Source organism: Leptonychotes weddellii, chromosome 8 (genome assembly GCF_054177405.1).
Source record: "Leptonychotes weddellii isolate Sample4059 chromosome 8, ASM5417740v2, whole genome shotgun sequence".
In the NCBI taxonomy this organism is placed as follows: domain Eukaryota; kingdom Metazoa; phylum Chordata; class Mammalia; order Carnivora; family Phocidae; genus Leptonychotes; species Leptonychotes weddellii.
In genome coordinates, this window is record NC_138376.1 from 112364296 (window position 1) to 112380920 (window position 16625).

The 16625-nt window shown below is 36.2% G+C and overlaps 1 long non-coding RNA gene across 1 annotated transcript; it reads right to left on the minus strand.

The window, feature by feature from the left end:
* Positions 1-255: 255 nt before the first annotated feature.
* Positions 256-16604, minus strand: LOC145723127 (uncharacterized). Its single transcript, XR_014147983.1, has 2 exons — positions 7535-16604; positions 256-7315 (listed from the first exon to the last, which is right to left on the minus strand). It is a non-coding gene; the product is annotated as an uncharacterized LOC145723127 (long non-coding RNA).
* Between the last annotated feature and the right edge of the window lie 21 nt (positions 16605-16625).

The following is a 16625-nucleotide window of genomic DNA, read 5'->3' on the forward strand; positions in this document are numbered from 1 at the left end:
GCAATTTTGACAAATTGTTGGAGTCTGAGTGTGGATTAGAATGAGAATGAGAAACTCCTGGGGGCCACAGTCTTTGGGAAAGTGAAGACTTCTGTGGGTTTTACTTCCAGGAATCTCACGAGGTTGGTACCTTGAAGAGCTGAGAGAGATTCCCCACATGTCCCTGGTGGAAGGAAGGGAGAATAGTCATATTGAAATATGCCCAGAATGTTCTCCATAACAAAGGGAAAGGATTTTATCAGAGCCTTATTCACCTGGGGGAAGGGCAAGTACCTTTTCCAGCTTCCTCTCACACTTCTGTTTCACCTAGGTGGAGGGAAAAAAACTGAACATAAATGAAGTTCATAGCCCAAGGACACAGATCCGCTAAAGACTGAGATTTAATAAAATACTTCCTCTCACTCACACCAAAACACCATGTCAAAACAGGGCTTCAATATAAGAATAGTGTATGACAGCCCAACGTGCTGTAAGGCACAGACTCTACTTTAGGAAGAGTTCTTAGAGAACTGAAGACAAAGGGAAGACCAGAACAAGGACACTGGAGGAACTTGAAGCCACTGGCACCTACAATAAACATTAAACACATCCTGTCTCCTAGCCAAACAACATGGAAGCTCACACCAGTGGCCATTTACCACAGTTCTTATTACCCAATACATCATGTCAAGCTTAAAAAAATAAACATAAAAATAAATAATAATAATAATAATACAAGGCATACTAAAAGTAAAAAACACAATCTAAAGATTCAAAACAAGCATCAAAACCAGAATCAGATATGACACAGTTCTTCTAATATTAGAGTATCTAAAATAACTATGATTAATATGTTAAGGAATCTAATAGAAAACAGAAAACATGCAAAAACAAATAAGCAATATAGCACAGAGATGGAGACTCTAAAAATAAAAAAAATGCTGGAAATCAAAAATTTGTAATAGAAATAAAGAATGTTTTTGATAGGCTCATTAGTAGACTGGACACAGCTGAGGAAAGAATCAGTGAGCTAGAAGATATGTGAATAGAAACTTCCAAACTGAAATGCAAAGAAGAAAAAAATGAAAAAAAAAAATAGGATATCCAAGAACCATAGTAAATTTCAAAAGGTATACATTGCACGTATTTGGAATACAGTGTTAAGAAAAAGGGTGGCATGGAAATATTCTGGAATAAATATTGGAAGTAATAATGTCTGAGAATTTTTCCAAATTAATGACAGATACCAGATCACAAACTAAAGAAGGTCAGAGACATCTAACAGGATAAACATCAAAATACAGAGGCATATCATTCTCAAACTGCAGAAAATCAAAGACAAACTATTAAAAGCTCGAGGAACGGGAATACCTTACCTATAGAGGAAGAAGAATAAGAATTACAGCAGACTTCTCATCACAAATCACGCAAGTCAAAAAAAGAATGCAGCGTGGGGTGCCTGGGTGGCTCAGTCGTTGGGCGTCTGCCTTCAGCTCAGGTCATGATCCCAGAGTCCTGGGATCGAGCCCCACATCAGGCTCCCAGCTCGGCTGGAAGACTGCTTCTCCCTTTCCCACTCCCCCTGCCTGTGTTCCCTCTCTCGCTGTGTCCTTCTCTATCAAATAGATTTAAAAAATCTTAAAAAAAAAAAAAAAGAACGCAGTGAAATATTTAAGGTGCTGAAAGAAAACTATACCATTCTAGAATTCTGCATGCAGCAAAATTATCCTTAAAAAGAAAAAAGAAAGTGAAAGAGAAAAAGCAATTTCTCAAACAGAAACAGAATTCATCAGCAGCAGACCTGCCCTGCAAGAAATATTAAAAGAAGTTCTTCAGGGAGAAGGAAAATAATATATAGGTCAGAAATTCAGATCTATTAAAAAAAGGAAAACAGGAATACATTAAGGTAAAATAAAATATTTTATTTTTAATTGATTTTAAAGATAATTTGGTTTATTTTTTTTTTAAGAATTTATTTTATTTATTTGAGAGAGAGAGAACACAAGCCCGGGGAGTGGCATGCAGAGGGAGAAGCAGGCTCCCCGCTGAGCAAGGATCATGACCTGAGCGGAAGGCAGCCGCTTAACCCACCAACGTAGCCACCCACGAGTCCCTATTGTTTAAAGTAATACTAGTAACAATGTATCAGATGATTATAGTACATGGAAGAGTGAAATGAACATCCTAAGAGGTTGGAGGGAGGAACTGGGAATACTCTGTTAGGAGGTACGTGCACTGCACCTAAAGTGGTACAGTGTGATCTGCAGATGGATTTAGATTAGATAAAAATGCATATTTTGAACTCTATGGCAACCACAAAAAGTTTTTAAAAAGAAGCCTAAATGATATGCTGAGAGGAGACAAAATGGACCATGAAAAAAGGCCCAATTAAAACAGAGAAAGCACAAAAAGATGGTGAAAGAAGAAACAATGAACAAGCACAACAAATAGCAAATAGTAACAAACACAGCAGACATTAATCCAGCCACATCGGTAATCACTTTAAATGTGAACGGTCTGAATACACCAATTAAAAGAAAGGAATTGTGAAAGTGGATAAAAATAAGACTGAGCTATAGTTGTCTACAAGTAACTCACTTTAAACATCAAAACTCAGAATAAAGCAACGGGCTAGAGAAAGATGTGCCATGCTAACGATAATCTTACCTAGAGTGGCTGTATTAATTTAAGACACAGTGGACTTCAGAACAAAGATATCAGGAATGAAAAGGGACATTACACTGTGATAAAGGAGTCTCATTCTCCAAGAAGGCACAACAATCATTAATTTGTATGTACCTAACAACAGAACATCAACATATGTGAGCCTAAAACTAATGCAACTGCAAGGAGAAATAAACTCACTTCAATGTACTTTTTTCAGTAATTGATAAATCAAGCAGGCAGAAAATCAGTAAGGATTTTGTTGACCTGAAAAGCACCATCAATCAACTTGTTCTAGTTGATACTTATAAATTCCTCCATCCAATAACAACAGAGTACACATTCTTCTCAAGATCCCATGGAACATTCACCAAAATAGCCCACATTCTGGGCCATAAAACACACATTATCAAATTTTCAAAAAAAAAAAATAGAAATTATACAAAGTATGTTCTCAAACTACGATGGAATTAAATTAGAAATTAGCAACAGAAAGAAAGCTGGAAATCTCCAAACTTTTGGAGATTAAACAACTCACTTCTAAATAACACATGGGTCAAAGTTACAGTCTCAAGACAAATTAATAATTATTTTAATCTAAAATGTAACAAAATTTGTGGAAGCGGCACAAGCAGTGCTTAGAGGGAAATTTGTAGCATCATTAATGTGTATGTTAAAAAGGAAAAATATCTAAAATCAATAATCTAAATCTCCTCCTTAGAAAAGTAGAGACAGAAGAACAATTTAAGACTAAAGCAATCAGAAGAAAATAATAAAAATTGGAGAGGGAATCAATGAAATGAAAACAGGAAAATAACAACGATAATCAATAAAACCAAAAGCTCTTTCTTTGAAAGGATCAATAAAATTAAGGGGGAGGGGGAGAAGTAAGGAGGACACAAACTACCAATATAAGAAAGAAAAGGTAGATTCTTATTTCTGATCTTATGGATATTAAAAGGATAAGAAAGAAACCCTAAAAAACAATTCTGGAGTGCCTGGGTGGCTCAGTTGGTTGGGCGACTGCCTTTGGCTTGGGTCATGATCCTGGAGTCCTGGGATCGAATCCCACATTGGGCTCTCGGCTCAGTGGGGAGTCTGCTTCTCCCTCTGACCCTCCCCCCTCTCATGTGCTCTCTCTCTCTCTCTCATTCTCTCTCTCTCAAATAAGTAAATAAAATCTTACAAAAAAAAAATTCTGTACCCACAAGTTCGATAACTTAGATGAAATGGACCAATTTCTTAAAAGATATATAAACTACCAAAGCTCACACAAGGAGAAACAGATATTCTGAATATATTTATTAATATGTAGCTATTAATATGCTATTAAAGGAATTAAAGCAATAATTAATAACCCTCAAAAAAGGAAAGCACAATACCCAGAGAGTTTCACTGGTGGATTCTATCATATATTTAAGTAAGAACTGATACTAATTCTCCACAATTCTCCACAATTTCTTCCAGCAAACAGAAACAGAGGAAACACATTAACTCAATCTATGATGCCACAATACCAAAACCAGATGGATATCACAAGAAAGGAAAACTATAGGCTACCACTGCACATAAACATACATGAAAAATCTTTAACAAAGTATTAACAAATTGAATCCTAAAATATACAAAAATTATATACCATGACCAAGTTGGGTCAATATCTTTGTACCTACATTTTTGTGTACTTATTCAATTATTTCCTTAGGATAAATTCCTAGAAATAGAATTGCTAGATTGCAGGATGTGTATAACCTGAAGAATTTTAAAACACCTACAAGAGAGTTGATTTAATACAAGAACCTCAGAGCTATTTGAGCCATTAAGATATCTGTGTATTACCTTATAAATTTAATATTTCTTCATTCTTTTAAACGTAAATTTATTTAATAAGTTCTCAGAAAAAACAGTTTCATATGGATTTCTTTTTTTAATATCATCAGAAGTTAGCCAGTTTTCTTCTTTCACATTTATTTCTTTGTTTTAGTAATTTGTAGACCCAACACGGGGCTCAAATCCATGACCCCAAGATCAAGAGTCACATATTCTTTTAAGTACACACTTTCCACAGATTATGTCTTTTCATTTGTTCAAATATACAAAGATGTAACATGTGTGTGATAAGTTTTTTATTTCACATTTTTGTTGCTTTTTAAAATAAACATTTAAACTTTCAGTTTTTAGCCACTTAATATTCTAGGTAGAGGGCAAAACTATTGTTTTTGGCATATGGATTTTGAAAACAGCCACATTTTAACTCATTCATTTCTAGATAATTTTTTTTAGTTAGGCAGTTATAGTATTGCAAATAACAATGATTTTTGGTTTTGCTTACAAAAGTTTTTATACCTTCTTTTTTGTTTATCATTAGCTCCTTGAGTAGCATGTCCGGAATAGTGTGCAATAATAACAGTCATCAGCATCCCCATCTGCATCTCGATTTTATGATGCTGGCTAGTGGGATCTGGCCTCTCAGAATGCAGTGTGATAAAACTGGACATTAATAACAAAATGTTAGTGCAAAACAATAATACCGGAAGCTTAACTGTTCCAAACTGCTAATAATAGTCCTTAAAAGTCAAGAAAGTGTCCCTGTACTGCTAGTGTTCGAAAACAACATATGAATAATGTATGTTGTGATTCATCAAATGCATTTACTACTGTTTATTGAGATTAACAAATAATTTTTACCCTTTGATAAAATCAATTGAGAGATTGCCTGATGAAACATTCCTACGTGGTTGGTCGTTACAAAATGTGTAATTTGTTAGTGCTTTTTTATACTGTTGGATAAAATTTGCTGATATTTTATTTAAAATTTGATTATTTGCAAATAAAATTAAATTGGTCTTCAGGATTTGCATGTGTATGCTCACACCTTCCATTTTCGTATTATTGTTATATGGAAAACTTTCAATTCTTTTTATAAAATAGTTCCAGTGATGTAGAAATATTTATTCCATGGAGGTTCCTAGAACTTCTATGCAATATAAACTTCAAATCTATTTTTCTAAATGTGTGTGTTTGGTTTTTTGAAGGTTAGTTTTGAATAACATATTTCTTCTTTTCTTTTCAAGATTCCTTTTTCCTCATTATTATTTTTTATAATTTCAATTGTGCTAGGAAAATCATGTTTCATTAAAATTTTCAGATACATTTGTATAATATGGCATTGTATTCTCATTTTTTAAAAATTACCCTTTTAATCTGTAGTTTCACCACTTATTTTCCATATTTTGTACTTTCCTGGTGTTTTTTTCCTTGATTAACATTACCAGAAGTTTCTTGTCTTTTGATCTTTTCTAAGAGCCAGGTCTTCTATGCATCAAGTCTACTTTTTTCTTCTAATTCATTCCTTTCTGTTTAAATCTTAACTATCTTTATTTTCTTTCTTTTTTATTTTTTTCAAGTTTCTTGAAGTAAATGTTTAATTTTTTCCACTTATTATATATTTCTTATAATGAAATTATTTTAGCACTATGGATCTTCTTCGGAGTATACCTTTCTCTATATTCCACAGGTTCTATTTCTTTCTATAATCAGTTTTAATTCTTATCAAAGGAAAATAATAGCTCTCAGCTGCAAGGAGTGCCATTTTCTTTCAGAGGGCTTTAGGAAAAATGTAGGAGGATTTAGATTAGTCACAAGTCACAGGAGGTGCTACTGGCATCCTTTAGCCAAAGATTAGGTGAGCCATAGTGCTAAATGCATAGGATGCCCTCCCAGAAGAGAAGCATTGGCACCCAAACACCAATAATGACCCTGTTTGGAAACACTACAACATGTGCAGTATATAGCAGAGACAAAAATATTCTCCCACATCCCCATCCCCACTCCCACTACCCAGAAACAATCATTTTCTACTGCTTTTGCTATTTATTTTGGAATTTGCTCCACATCTCTAAATAATATACATCTATTGCAAATTGTCAACTATGTTAGACTTCCTACTAATTATTCTGTTAGATGAAAATCTCCTGGGTTTCCTCTTCCCCTCTTCCCATTTTCTCAATATTGCTATATCACAAGTTTTATAGTATATATATTGAATATTTTTAATACAACTATGTAGATATTTTTTACTCTTAAGTATATTATGCCTTAATTCTTCTTCTAGTGCTTCTTCTGGTTCTTCTTGGAATTACAAAATACCTCTCTTTTATTTCATTTGCTTTCATTTCTTTAAATCTTTGGATGGCTTCCTACACCCTCCACAATCTTATAAAAACACTACTCAATATACTTTTCTACACTGTCATACTGAAAAGTTAATAGTTCCATTTTTGAACTAGAGATACCTCCACTCCTCCTGGAACTCTCTTACCTTCTGGCTATCATACGGACTGGATTCTCTCTAAGCCTTCAACAGAGTTGTCATCCTGGGATTCCCCTTTACTTTCTTCTACGCTGTATCTTGTTTCTTGGATCTTAGGTCTTCCTCATTCTTGGTTTATTTACTTATTTTGATAGGAACACATTCTTCATTAGGTTCTGAAGAAGTGCTGCACAGGAAATAAATTTTTAAAGACTTTATGTGTCTGAAAATATCTTATTCTGCACTTATATTGATTGATAGTTTGGCTGGGCATAGAACTCTTCTTCTAATAGAAGACTGTTTCATTGTTTTCTAGCATCCAGTATTTATTTTGAGCCACTCAGATCTTTTGTATCTGACCTGTTTGTTTTTGTTTTGTTTTTTTTTAAAGATTTTATTTATTTATTTGAGAGAGAGAGAATGAGAGACAGAGAACATGAGAGGGAGGAGGGTCAGAGGGAGAAGCAGACTCCCTGCCGAGCTGGGAGCCCGATGCGGGACTCGATCCCGGGACTCCAGGATCATGACCTGAGCCGAAGGCAGTCGCTTAACCGACTGAGCCACCCAGGCGCCCCTGACCTGTTTGTTTTTAATTTTTGGTAGCTTTTAGGGTCTTCTGGTATTCTAAAATATCATGATTAAAGGTCTTGATATGCGTTTTCAAATTACTTTTAAATATGCAGGAATAAAGTTTACTGAATATTATTGGGTTGAATATTCAGTAAACTTTTTCTTTTTTTTTTTTTTAAAGATTTTATTTATTTACTTGACAGAGAGAGACACAGGGAGAGAGGGAACACAAGCAGGGGGAGTGGGAGAGAGAAAAGCAGGCTTCCCGCAGAGCAGGGAGCCTGATGTGGGGCTCGATCCCAGGACCCTGGGATCACGACCTGAGCCAAAGGCAGACACTTAACGACTGAGCCACCCAGGCGCCCCAGTAAACTTTTTCAATATGGAAATTTATATCCCTTACTTTTGGATGATTTTCTTTTACTACATCTTTGATAATTTCCTCCCCAATGTTTTATCTATGCTCCCTTTCTGAAATTTCTACTATTTAAATACCATACTTCTGGAGTTAGTTCTCTAATATTCTTTTTTTTTTTTAGATTTTATTTATTTATTTGAGAGAAAGCAGGAGCTGGTGGGGTGGGGGTTGGGGGGCAAGGGAGAAGCAGGATCCCGCTGAGCAGGGAGCCCTACAGAGGGCTCCATCCCAGGATCCTGAGATCATGACCTGAGCCCAAGACAGACACTTAACTGACTGAGCCACCCAGGCACCCCCTCTAATTTTCTTATCTTTCCTATCTTATTGTCAATTTCTTTATCATGTTCTACTTAGTGGAAAATTTCTTTATCTTTCAAACTCATTATTGAATTTCTAATTTCATTTATCATATCTCTAATTTTCAGTAACTCCATTCTTTTCTATAGCATCCTCTTCTTTTTTTTATGGGTGCCACAATTTCTCTTATTCTTAAAAACATAAGTTATAATTTCTTTGAAATTTTCATTTGTTTTCTATATTATCTGTACCCATTTCTGTATATTTTTATATCTTTCTTACATATATTGGAAGATTTCCTATATACATGGTAATCCTTAGCTTTTCTTACATATTTAAGAGTAAAACATTAAAAATCTCATTAGACTCTGCCTTATATGTATTATCATAGTTCTTTGTGGCTAGACTCCATTCTAGACCATTCTACCCTTTCTTTTTAATGAATCACTTAAATATTTACAGCAAACTGTGTCATCGGTAAACATGGTATAGTCCTCTATGTATATAAATTTCCTTTAACTTTCTTCAACAAAGTATTATAATTTTCTTCATAAATTACATATATATCCGGGCGCCTGGGTGGCTCAGTCGGTTAAGCGACTGCCTTCGGCTCAGGTCATGATCCTGGAGTCCCTGGATCGAGTCCCACATCGGGCTCCCTGCTCGGCAGGGAGTCTGCTTCTCCCTCTGACCCTCCCCCCTCTCATGTGCTCACTCTCATTCTCTCTCTCTCAAATAAATAAATAAAATCTTTAAAAAAAAAATTACATATATATCCTTTTGGAAGAGTATCTAAGTAAATAAGTTTTTTTCTTTATGTTACAGAAGTTATATTTTTCCTTATAAATTATATTTTCTGATTTATTATTTCTGAAATATAGAAATGCCATCAAATTTTATCTGTTGATCTTACAATTGGCAACCTTGCTGAACTCTTAATTGTTCTAAGTTTCTGTGTATTCTATTCTACTTTTAGCCATTACATCATCTGAGAAAACCAATGTCATTTCTTTATCTTCTTTCTTACATTTGTTATTTCCATTTTTATCTTATCATATTGGCTGTAATACCATTGTCTCTTTATATTTATTGTTTTATGAAACAGATTTGAGGTCACCCTGATTTTTATCCTTTTATACACTTTTATACACTTTTATCTTGTGTTGTACATTTTATAAGATGCATGCTGTTTTATTCTCTTTACTTATCCACGAACAAGGCAAGCTGTGTTCTCCTTAGAGGTTTTCACCTAACAGTAATCAATGAATTCACTCAGTTCTGTGAAACTGAATAAAGGAAACCTCATTTAAAATGGAGTTGGGTGTTATATGCAACTAATGAATCGCTGAACACTACATCAAAAACTAATGATGTACTATATGTTGGCTAACTGAACATAATAAAAAATTTTTAAAATAAATAAATAAAATGGAGTTGGTAAGCCAGAAGGGGGAGCTCTCACACTGTACCACTCACAGCCTTTTTTTAAGCCTCAACAGGAAAAGGCATACCTTTCAGAAAGAAGCCTACTTTACTACTCCAGCAAGAGGAAGATTTTCTCCTTGCCTAGCAACAGCCCAGCCGCTAAGAGACTATTAGAGCTCAGCAATGAAAAGACACTACAGTTCAAACTCCCTGTTTACTCCAGTGAACTTTTTGGTATAGTAGCCCTTCCCACAAATCCATTGAAGTCTCTAACAAAACTTCTCTATCATCTCTGCCTAGTTCTGTCATTTCTGACAACAGAAAACTGGTATTCCTTCCATGCAACGATAACAAGGTTCTTCACTGGCCACCTCCTACTCCATTCCCCAATCTCCCAACCCCACTCTTACCCTTAGAGGGTTTTCCTTTCAAAATACACTTCTTACATTGCGACTTACAGTAAGAAAAATATACATTTGGTCTTTGTCTGTGGTTCCTGGCTCATAGCTCCTAGAACCCTTGCCATTTCCTATATAAGGGCCAAAGTCATGTCTTTTGTTATAATATTTAGTTTTCTTCCCCATTCCTGAAATAGCTCCTGAGTGATAAAGGTGAAATTAATTTCTTTTCTTATTTCTAACAAGCCCCTTTCAACCACATCTGAGTTTATGTTAATGAAACAACTTTTGGAAAGCCCACAGGATGAAGACTGGTTGTGAAGAGAACCAACTTGTGATTAAAAGGTTAGAACTTTCAGCACCCCCTCCTCCAAGTACGGGACAGGGTCTGGAGGTTGAATCAGTCACCAAAGGCTAATGATTTAATCAATTATGTCTATGTAACAAAGCCTCCATAAAAACCCTAAAGGACAGAGTTTGGAGAGCTTTCAGATTGGTGTACACGTAGGGATGCTGGGAGAGGGGCATGCCTGTAGAAGGCATGGAAGCTCTGTGTCTCTCCCACATATTTTGCCCTATACATCTCTTCCATCTAGTTGTTCCTGCATTAAATCTTTTTATAACTAGTATTCTAATAAGTAAAATGTTGCTCTGAGTTCTGTGAGCTGCTCTAGCAAATTAATCAAACCCAAGGGGCGGGGGGGGGGGGGTTGTGGGAACTTCCAATTTATAGCCAGGTGGTTGGAAGCACAAGTGACAGCCTGGACTTGGGATTGGCATCTGAAGGAGGGGTGGGGCAGTCTTGTGGGACTGAGCCCTTAACCTGCGGGATCTCATGGTATCTCCAAGTAGATAGTGTCAGAACTAAGTTAAATTGTATGACACCTAGCAGGTGTCACAAAATTGCTTGGTATGGGGGGGAGGGGAATCACACATTTGGTGACCAGAAGTGTAAGAAGCAAAGCAGGGTTGTAGTAGAGTATGGAGAGTAGAAGAGACATACAAGAGGAGTGGTTTTCCTTATTTTTCAGTTTTCCCCCCTGGATTTTGCAACATCTACCTTATTTGTAGGTTATTGGCAATGATAGTTTCCTAAAGGGTATGTTTCGGGCATCAATTTATGGCTTCTCAGTTCCAAATCCACCCTTCATTGCCTGTTTGTGAAACTAGAAGGGTTTTCCCTTGCCAGTTGGCTTGCACAGTAGAGGGTGCTGGAAGGACACTGAAGGAGGAAAGGGGTTTTCTTCTGGTGCATGGTTATGCTCTTCTCACTTTGCTCCCGCAGCAATCCGCAGCACAGGACACCCTACAGGCAGCTTCCTCTGGCACTTAGAGGGCAATATCCCGGCAGGGGGCTTCTCAATGAGTTCTTCAGCAGGGCACCTTCTCATGGATGGCTTCCCCTACACCAGAGGACAGAATTCTGATAGCACTTCTGCAAAGTCTCTGCCATCCAGGGGATCATGGCTGCAGCATCTCTAGGGAAGTCTGAATCTCACAGTGTGGCAGGAGAGAGGAAGGTAGGATCTTCCAAATTCATTTCTTCCTTGGATGCTCCACCTCAGCACAAGAGGGGGAACTGTTCTCCATGTCTGCTCTTATTCTCCCATTCTTTATATTTTCTTTACTCCTTAGTACATAATCCCGTTATGGTTAATACTTTTTTATATTAAACTTCCCCTGTTTACATTACTGTGTGACATTTCTGTCTCCCGATTGGAGTCTAATATAGGATGTGATACAGCCTTCTTGATATCACTTTACCTATGCTGATACAGCTCTCCGAGTTTACTTTACCAGGGGCGCCTGGGTGGCTCAGTCGGTTAAGCATCTCCTTCAGCTCAGGTCATGATCCCAGGGCCCCGGGATCAAGCCCTGCATCGGGCTCCCTGCTCCATGGGGAGCCTGCTTCTCCCTCTCCCTGTGCCTGCCGCTCCCCCTGCTTGTGCTCTCTCTCTCTCTCTCTGTGTCAAATAAATAAATAAATAAAATCTTTAAAAAAAAAAAAAGAATTCACTTTACCTGTTTTCATTTAATGTAATGTAAATTAATTTAACTTAATTTAATTTAGTGCATTAATAAATATATTTGCAACATTATCAAGTTACACCTAGCAAGGGACAACTTGCAAGGGATGACAACCAGGTCATCTGCTTACAGTATTACAGATCTGATCATTGGAAGGATTTTTCACAGATTAGCTTCTGACTCTGTACCTTTCACATCTTGTTTTCCTCCATTTCTCACAAATGTGTGGTGTTGGCCCCTGGAAGCCACATTCATATTATGATATGACCTCTGGCCCTGTACCCTCATGTTATAATGCCAGGTGGGTCAGCACAGTGAGCAAGAGAAGTATTTCAGGAAGCCATTCCTTTATCAGGATGGTTATCAATAGTTTAACTTTGCCTAGAAGTTGCTGAAAACTGCACAAACATATCCCATTAAACACAAGTTCAATACCCCAATTCCATTTCCTCTTAGATGAGTCTCATAAATTCCTGGAGCCATATCAAAATCATCTGACACAAGAGAAGGAGAACTTGGGGTGGAAAAAAAACAGTCTTAACTTGAGATTGAAATTGCTTACTTTTCCACATCTTACCACAAAAAAAATTGTTAACCAAATGAATGAGACATCCTGGGTCCAGACACAGAGCAACAGAAGTCTTCAGGCTAGCATCCATGCCCTGTGTTGGCAAGACTCTCTGTGGTCTCTGCAGTTGGCCATGGAGTAAATGGCCACTGCATCCATGCCCACTGGTGCGACGGGGGGCTGTGACTCTCCCAAGCCTGTGAAGCTGCAAATACCCCTTAGTGTATGCCTTTTCTGCACAAACTAAACTGTTACTTCCAAATTTTTTTCAAAATTTTTTTCTTTAAAACCTAACTGCTAAAGTCAGTGAGCCTGACTCCTTCAACTTGTGGGTTGTCTCAGTGACTGGATGGAAGTGAAACCTCTCCCGAACCTCCAGTCCAGGCAGGTTCTTTTGATGTCTGCCCTCCTAGAACTGCAATCAATGCACTATTTTAGTTTCTATTATACATTTTTATGTGATTATTTCATTGGCTTCTCTCCCCCCAAAGACTAAGAATACTGAGATCAGGGACTATGTCTGTTTTAGTTCATTAGTACTTATCACTTGACATTTAGTAAGTGCCCAGTAAATGTTCGTTCGAGAAAAATAAAAGCACTTATCAAATGAATCAATTCTTCCTGTTTTATATGTTTATCCTGTACTTGCCATTATTACCATGAACAAAAAAATTCACCAGGTATCTCAGGTGAATTATGTAGCTTCTTTGAGATTCAATTTTTTTTTATCTGTAGACTGAAAAAGTTATTCTAGAAATGATCTCCTAGGATCTCTTCCAGTTAAAAAAGCTAAAAGTTATGTGATTCTAAATACAAAATACATTTTCATATCCCAAACCACTAACAGGATCTTAAGTAACTTAAATGGGTGGGGGGAAAGACTTCAGCGTAAATTTGAAGATGTGGGGAGAATTTTCATTAAAATATATAGGATGGAAATGTGTTGACTGATTTTCACCCAACAGAATTATAAACAATAAAATGTTTATTCACAAAAGCCAAATTGGATAACCATAAAGAGTTTATGTTCTTTGGGGGCCATGCAGAAAAATCTCTAAAATATGTATACATTTTTTAAAACTTATCATTTTAGGAAATAAAGTAGTTTGTACTTCTTGGGAATTTGAGAAATGTTATTATGCCTGCTGAATAATATTACTGTATACAAAGATTTGAAAGTTTCCTTCAGGAATTTACTATCATGCTCAAGAAAAATATATTAGACATTTGGGCACATTGGACCATTTAGGATAATTCTCTTTGAAACAAACTTGATTTCTAGTAAAGAATAAAACATATGTATATTTAAATAATTCAGTTTTAGCTTCACCCTGCTCTTACAAATGTAAATTTTATATTGAGTCTACAAAAAGCTACTATTAGAAAATCTAACGCAGGCACAGAAGAGTATCTGGAAATACTCTATTCAACATGAAATAATGTTTTCCTCCAGAAGAAAATTTTCCCCATTTAGTCATTACAATCTTCAAAATATATAATTAAAGAACACTAAATTGCTAAAAAGTGCACAGTATTTAGTGTCATTTGCTCCAGAATAATTTTCATACATCAAATAGTTCATTAAGATCTTTCAAAGAAACAGAAAAAGGAAGACAATTTGATAAAAATAGGTAAATCAAATCAATGCTTTACTTCTCATATTCTCCCGCAAAATACATCCCTTAGTTAACAATATTACTTCCTTTTGGAAAAAATAGAATCAAGCACATTACCGCCAACTCCTTCCAACTTCTTCTTTCAAATAATTATGAGAGTATTAAATTTAAGTATGTAGATGGTTTGCTAAAAGATCAAAGTTTGAAAAACACTAATAAGGACCACTGGCCTCTAAAGATCACCTAGACCATCCCAGTGCCAGATATTTCACTACTTAGGATTCTGTCTTCAGGGATTTCTACAGTGCAAGCAGGTCTCTTTCTGGTGTCTAATTATGGGGAGAGCATTAAAGATATCCAACTTTTATTATTTAATCATGTTGCATCTAGAACTTAGAATACAATCATGGCCCAACCTTGAAAATAAGTCACCAGCAGGAAGGAACTTCCGATAACTTGGGGAGAGAGGGGATATGGCCTATGACTGAGGAGAGCAGGCCAGGGAATCAGAGTGACGCATTCCTAGCACTCATTTAGTGGCCTCCTGTCACCACAGCAGGTAGGGAGAGGGAAGGAAGGAATGGAGAGGAGTAACACACCTAAAGAGACAGCAAGATGACAGTAAAAGTTAAATATACAACTTTGCCAGGACAGATTATACATTTTATGGTTTATTTATTACAGAAAAATTGGTCCTGAAAATCAAAAAGTGGCTTTAATTGTCAACCTGTGCTTTTTTTGAGAGAGAGAGAAAGACTGCTCAGAATTTCCAACAACAATAATTATTCAACAATTACGATTAAAACTGCATGCTATACTTGATAAGTAAAATACCCCTTGGTTTAGCATGTTCTCATTTGTGTAAAGGATTTTTTTTTCTGTTCCTTATCCTTTATAGAAACATAAAAAAACATGCTCTGAACAGCTTGAACACTAGCCCTAACCTCGATATCACTAAGGCCTGGTAGCTGGTCCTATACTGTATGTGTGTACCTCATATTCTCTGAAATGGGGTGGTATAAAGGAATTCTTCATTTTGAAGTTCAACCACACAGACAGGTGGGGGTATGATTATGCTGACTGCAAATCCCAAAAAGGAATATATGTGGCTCAGAGGAAGACCAACATCACGTTAATTCAAGAAAACTTACACTCAGGGGCCCCCGGGTGGCTCAGTTGGTTTAGCATCCGACTCTTGATATTTCAGCTCAGGTCATGATCTCAGAATTATGAGATCAAGCCCCTCTGGTCTTAGGATTCTCTCTCTCCCTCACCTTCTGCCCCTCCCCACGCCCCCACCCCAACACGTGCACTCCCTCTCTCATGCTCTCAAAAACAAAAACAAAACCAAAAGCCACTCAGAATGTTCTCAGGCAGGGAAAAGACATTCTTTATAATGCTACTTACCAGATACAAACGGGGTGGGGTTTTGGGGCATCAAATTTTTATATCAACTTTTAGCATCTAAATCCATTAAAATTTAAAAAGACTAAAAATTAAAATAAAAAACTCCATAGTCAAGAAGAAACATTGTCAAATCACTATGTTGTACACCTGAAACTAATGTGACATTGTATGTCATCTATACTTCAATTAAAAAAAAAGAAAAAAGGAATAAAGAAGAAAAAAAATCTGATTTCAAAAGGAAGAAATGACAAAAAGTGATACATCAAGGGCGCCTGCGTGGCTCAGTCGGTTAAGCATCCGACTCTTGATCTCAGCTCATGTCTTGACCTTGGGGTCATAAGTTCAAGCCCCATGTTTTAAGCCCCCTACTTAAAAATAAAAATAAAATAAAATTTTAAAACTTTAAAAAAGTTATACATCAAACAATAGCACATTTAACCTTGTTAGGGAAAAATTGTGGGAAAAAAAACACAGAAAACTCATTGCACTTTGGACTTATTGATAAAGAAGCCATATATAATCTTACCTGTTCATTTTACAGCTCTTTATCCTATTACAGGATACTTCTCAAACCAGGTGACTAGCTATGGAAATTTATTTCTGCCAATTGATAATCCCTTTACCAACAGTCTAGATTCTTACTCAATTTCACTTCCAACAAAAAGAAAAAGGAGAAAATGAAAACCAAATCCTGAAATAAATCCAGGAAATTTTGACTCCACATGAAAAGAAACCAATTGCTGATGGTTTTTGCATCCCCTATTCAACTATTTCAGTGTGCTGCATGAACGTCTGTAGGCAGCACACATGTATTATTTAATCTGGCATATCTGTGTAATTAATTTCTTAGACATCGTCATTCTTTTTCCCCACTTGTATTTTGTACATATAGAAAAATAACCTCAACACCCTGGTATAAATAAAAAACTTAGGTTTTTAAAAG